Below are 6,086 nucleotides of genomic sequence, written 5' to 3' on the forward strand. Positions count from 1 at the left end.
GACATGGAGCATGCTTTGAGCTTTTAAATTTATTTTAATATGTATGTGGAAAATTAAAAAAGCTTAAATGTAAATTTTTAGGAGTGACCCACACTGTTTTCTAAGYAGATTACTCCTATTCAAAAATTGTGGACCTCCTCGGACAGACAGTGGGCGGACTGTACAGTGGAAATAGCTTAAAATTTATCTTTTATAATAAATTAAATTGCAATATGAATATTGAGAAAAAATATATGTTATATAGCATAGTAGTATATATTTCAGCTACAACTTTTCGTTATTAATGACATTCGTCCAGACCACGATTTTTTTAATGTTTTTTTTTCATAATTTTTTTGTATATATGTGTATGTATGTATGTATATACGTTTAAATTCTATTATTTCAGTATGGTTTTTTGTCGTCATATATAGAGATGGCAACGATTAATCATATGTTTAAATTAATCGATTATTTAAATTCGATTTACGATTTAATTGCATCGAAAGACCTTTTCTAATTACTCCACTATTTCTGGAGTAATTGCAAAATAATCGCAAACAGCATTTTGAAATTTAATACATTTTATGTTCTACATCTAAGTAGAGTACAAGGGTCGAAATTGGTCGSACCAGTCATTAATGACTTAAAACTGTGTAAACATGGTTAAATTCTAATATGTCAACGTAGTTTAATATCAACAAATGAATGTCTGGTTTAGTTGTTTGAAGAGCAATGGCGTCAGTTGAAAGCGAAGTGTGGAGATTTTCTAATAAAATGAGCAATAACTACGTTAAATATGAACTTTGCTGCAAAAATTTAAAATTTTCTAATAACACATCAAATAAGTTGCAGCATTTAAAATTAAAGCATGCAGCTGTAGCCTGCAAATTGGTGGTAAGTTGGATATCTTCTAGTTATACATAAATATATGTGTACAAATATAGGTGATGATGAGACTGACACCATGATTGAAATGCCGAGTTGCAGCAGCAAACCAATTAATAAAAGCCCTTTGAAAGAGGGGCCAAGCTTCAGCAGCAGGAAACCGAATGAAAGCAGCGTGAGAGAGCTACCCAGCTGTAGCAGTAAAAATCCTCAATCCCTCATTGCTAACGTCTTCAAAAATATTAAAAACTTTTCGCTCCATGGCTCAAAGAACCAAAAGCTACAGCATGGAATAGTGGAAATGGTTATCAAGGATAATCTACCTTTTGACTTTGCTGAAGGTATATTAAAATACAATACAAAACAAATTGATAATTAATGACGTTTTTTGTTCATTTATTTTTTAAAAAGTAAAGGCTTCCTAAGTTTCATGAAGCAACATTTTCCTCTTTACAAATTCCCAACAAGAAATACCATCAAGGCTCACATTGAAATGTGCGATGAAGAAAAAGAAAAATGTGTAGCGATGCTAAAAACTTTTTTATATTTGAGTTTAACGACAGATATCTGGACAGGTGTAGAAATGAATAACATGCTTGGTGTGACCATTCATGGTGTAAATGGGGCGAGCAATTTAATAGAACAATTGGCGTTAGTAAATTAGCGGAAGCACATACTGCATCACATATTTCCGAAGTTCTCATTGCTGCTTTGAAAGACTTTTCTATTGACGAAAAACAAGTAATGGCTGTAGTTACCGGCAATAGTGCAAACATCGTACATGATTCTTTTGGCAAAAAACGCCATATTACTTGTTTTGCACACACCCTTAATTTGGTATATGAAACTCACTGAAAAATCCTGAAGTAAATGCAGTTGTTGTAAAAAGCAAAGAAATAGTTAAGTGGCTAAAAAGAAGTGCTAAAGCTAATGATGATCTTCGAAATATGCAAGCTGCTGCCGGTGTAGCTGAAGGCAAAATGCTAAAGCCAATTTTGGACGTGAAAACACGTTGCAATTCGACCTACTACATGCTTGAACGGTTCATTAAACTATGTTTATACATATATTAACCAAATACTCCTCAACTATTCTGACGCACCGGTAACGATAACATCTAAGGAAAAAGATGATATCATGGAAATACTCAGTATATTCAGACCATTAGAGGCCATTACTGTACAACTAAGTGGTGAGCAACGAGCAACGTTAAGTCACGTGATTCCATTAGTTCACTGTGGTCGGAAACAAGTAGTGAGGAGGAAGGACAACAATTTTACATCTCCACAAGATGAATTGAGCTTTTATTTGAATTGTCAGATATTAGAACTAAGTAGAAACACTATTGTTTCTTATTAAGAAATGAAAACCGTTTAGCCAAAACTGTAAGGACTTTCAAAAAAGTACTGGCATCTACTTGGCCTCAGTACCAGTTGAGCGGCTTTTCTCAAAAGCGAGTGCAACTGCGACCGAAAACCGCAATCATTTGACAACAAAACCTTTATCGAAATTGCTTTTTCTTCAAACTTGGTTGAACAGAGAATAAATTTTCTTGACTTCAATGAATATATCTTCTTTTATGCTAAGACAAATGAATTTTTAAAATGATATTTTAATTTTATTTCCGTTTTTGTTTTTGTGTATATACCAACATAATTTGAATGTCTGAAATAAGAATATAGTCTCTTATATTTTATTGGTTTTATTTTTACGCAAAGTTGCAAATCTTTCAAGCAAGAGGCAATTCTTTTACTTTAAGATTGCCGTACATATTTTGAAAAATTTAATGCCATTGTGCTACTTAACTTCAAATATAGGCCATTTTCTCTTTGAGGATATGTCTGAGACTCTGTGATAGAGCATTATAATACAAGATTCGGCGCTGAAACTTGGTGGTGGTCTTTATGCAATGAAATATGAAAACATTGGAATTAATCAATTAATCGATTTTTTTACACTAATTGCAATTATTTTTTTTATAAATATTGCAATTAATCATTTGATTATTTAATCAATTAAAAGAAAATTTTGCCATCCCTAGCCATATATACTTCAGCAATGGTTCTCATTTCATCATTTCCTCATTTTTATCAAATGTTTATTTTATACGTACTTTATCTAGGCACATCATATCGGTGTAAACTTTAACGCCTATATATTTTTGAATTGTGGTGTTTACAAAATGTGAAAAGTAATATCACTTATCACCGAAGCAAATTTAATAAGGTATCAGTGTCTACTTATTAAAAGCTTCGTTAACAAAAATCTTGATATTAATTTTTACCCTGCTATGATAGCATTTTAAATGAAAATCAGTTATCCTGAGCAAATAAAGTGCTCAGAATCTGATGTTGAAGTTGAGATAAAAATATTATTGGAACACACTGAGTCACGAATGTAATTAATGAACGCAATGAGTCCTCTCATTACTTATTATTATTAATAGGAAAAGGTGGCTATTTTTGCAATTTTTCTGAGCAAGTCAGTAATTTATTTGTCACGACATACTATGTCTCTTTATAACTAATAATAAAATCACAAAATGATGAAGAGCACAAACAAATTTGGAAAAATTCTAGACCTCCGTCCACCCTTCGTCTTGTATGATTTAAATTCAAAAATAAATTCAAGCAACCCTAAATTCAYTAGATTTGCGCTAGATTCTGCAGGATCATTAACTTGAAAATATTCCTGGTATTTCTTCATTCGTCAATCCACAAAATTTCAATTCACGCATTCAACATCGGAATTATTCAAAATGCATCAGTCTCAATTCGAGAGCTCTCAGAAGAATATGCGGAGTCAAGCAATAAGGACGTTAAATGTATCGACTTCATCATATACGAAAGAACTATTCTCTCAATCTAAGATCCTTTCATCACCAGTCAAAGAAAACTATCATGCTAAATTAAATCAATTTTACTGAAATCAGTTTTTCATTTAATTAAATAACATTCAAAGATTTCTCTTTTCGTTTGTCAACTTTGAAAATTTAATAATATTAATTAAAATTCGTTACCATGGGGAGGGTGGCGGAATGAGAAACGGGAGAGGGACATTTTAAGAAGCTTTGGCAAAAGTTTTACTTTAATATAAGCAGTGGAAGTATTATATTATATTTTGGGCGCTGATTCCATACAAGACCGACCACTGTGCGTTGTTCCAAAGATACCTTCCTTGCCTCCTTCTTCTTTATTGACGCAGACACCGCTTACGCGATTACAGCCGAGTTAACAACAGCGCGCCACTTGTATCTTGTTTTCGCTATGTGGCGCCAATTGGATATTCCAAGCGTAACCAGGTCCTTCTCCACCTGGTCCTTCCAAAGGAGTGGAGGTCTTCATCTTCCTATGCTTCCCCCTGCGGATACTGCGTCGAATACTTTCATAGCTGGAGTGTTTTCGCCCATTCGGGCAACATGACCTAGCCAGCGTAGACGCTGTCTTTTAATTAGCTGCCAATGTCAATGTCGACATATATCTCTTACAGCTCATCGTTCCACCGAAGCGATGTTCGGCGTGGCCAACGCGCAAAAGACCACAAATCTTTCGCAGAACTTTTCTCTCGAAAACTCGCAACGCCAACTCATCAGTTGTTGTCTTTACTTCTCAATTGCCTTCTCAGTTCGAAGTAGCATCTGTTGGCAAGAGTTATCTTGGGTTGGATTTCCAGGCTGACCTTGTTGGTGGTGTTTATACTGGTTCCAATATAGACGAAATTATCTACGAGTTCGTACGATTGTGGAATCGGGCGTTTGCCTTCTCCTGACGTTGTACTTTCACTGCCATTCAGAAGGCTGGAGAAGTGTTCCCTCCATAATTTTAGTATGCTTGGGGCATCGATCACTAGATCACCTTTGGGGGTTCTACAAGAGTATGCTCCGAGTGCTCTCAGAGAGCAGGAGTGTAAGTCGAGTAGAAAATCGATAAGTCATTATCTCCACCCACTTATAATTATGCTAAAAATATAGAAATAAGATTTACATACAAAATATTAATTCGACTATTTTAATTCAATGTGTAGAAACTACGAAGAAGGTTAGTTCGATGAATTACTACCCATATGGTTTAATGATTCGATAAAATGCTGACAACTATTTGCTGCAACAGTACTGTGTTGACATGAACGTCAAAAAAGAAACGGAGTGCTTAAATGCCATTCGGTTGAACTAAGCCAAACTAGGTTTTGAGGAGTACATCCATTTCCGTGATGCAATTAGAACGGAATGAAATGTAGCTAAATTTGATTGATTAGCTCTTCTACCAGTGAGGTACATAGGAAGTTCACGTATATATACATATATATGCGCAAGATGCAAACACTTGTACTTTACAAGTCTAGACTATATACTTTACTTTTGCTAGTAATTCAAAACGCATTGAGATTAATAACACATCTTCAGAAAAAATCGATGAACTCGAGAAACGAGGAAAGATTCCATCCGGAAAAAATCGACAATGCAATGTGCCGAGATTCTCGATCACGAAGCTAACGATGGTTACCACTATATCTGCGATGATCGAAAAAAAAGAATCGATTTCAATATATTCGCATTCCTTATTCATGAACGGCACCCTACTGTTTTGCATTTGGAGAATGGCCAAAGATTATATTTTACGGATTCGAATGTTGTTCAACATTGACCAATTTCTTTGAGATCTGCCAAAGCGATTCATTTGACCGAACTTTGATTTACTCGGAGATGCCTCGTTATTATACTTGGAATGCTTGATCGAAAAATATTCAAAAACGCAAGCAAGGCTAAGCTATTCCTGGTTATCCGGATTCGCGTTCTACTGATGCTGTTGGGCATATGTATAGAGTTAATCATGAATGCTTCTTTTTGCGGTTGTTGTTGATAAATGTGCTTTCAATTGAACTTAAATTTTTGAAATTTCTACTTATAAAATGCCTAAACAAAGTTTAAAAAGCAACATAATTGAATTTAAAATAAGTTMTGCTATTCAGGAAATGGACTTTATTGAAGGTATGTGCTTATTAAATAATCCGAATTTTAAGAGTTAAAAGATTCTTTGTATAAAATTTGCAGACATCTTGCRCCCTGAACAGTGTCACAATGCAATTGTAAAMAAAAAACAGCTGTTAATAGCAGAATTTCCAATTAGAAAATATAAATGGAAATGCCATTGGCTTAGATTTATTTATTTTTTCTGCTGCCATTTAGTAAAACTCCAACGACTTTCTAACACTGGAAATAA

At 34.2% G+C, this 6,086-nt stretch overlaps 1 long non-coding RNA gene across 2 annotated transcripts; it reads left to right on the forward strand.

Annotated features, from left to right (window-relative positions):
• The first annotated feature begins 518 nt into the window (after positions 1 to 518).
• On the forward strand, positions 519 to 1,635 carry LOC108965350. Of its 2 annotated transcripts, none has more exons than XR_001993101.1 (3): positions 519 to 876; positions 927 to 1,208; positions 1,279 to 1,635. It is a non-coding gene; the product is annotated as an uncharacterized LOC108965350 (long non-coding RNA). The 2 variants fall into 2 exon arrangements; XR_001993100.1 differs by having other exon boundaries at positions 1,284 to 1,635.
• Positions 1,636 to 6,086: the final 4,451 nt, after the last annotated feature.

This window comes from Bactrocera latifrons, unplaced genomic scaffold (genome assembly GCF_001853355.1).
Source record: "Bactrocera latifrons isolate USDA-ARS-PBARC rearing strain unplaced genomic scaffold, ASM185335v1 scaffold_1394, whole genome shotgun sequence".
Taxonomy (NCBI): Eukaryota; Metazoa; Arthropoda; class Insecta; order Diptera; family Tephritidae; genus Bactrocera; species Bactrocera latifrons.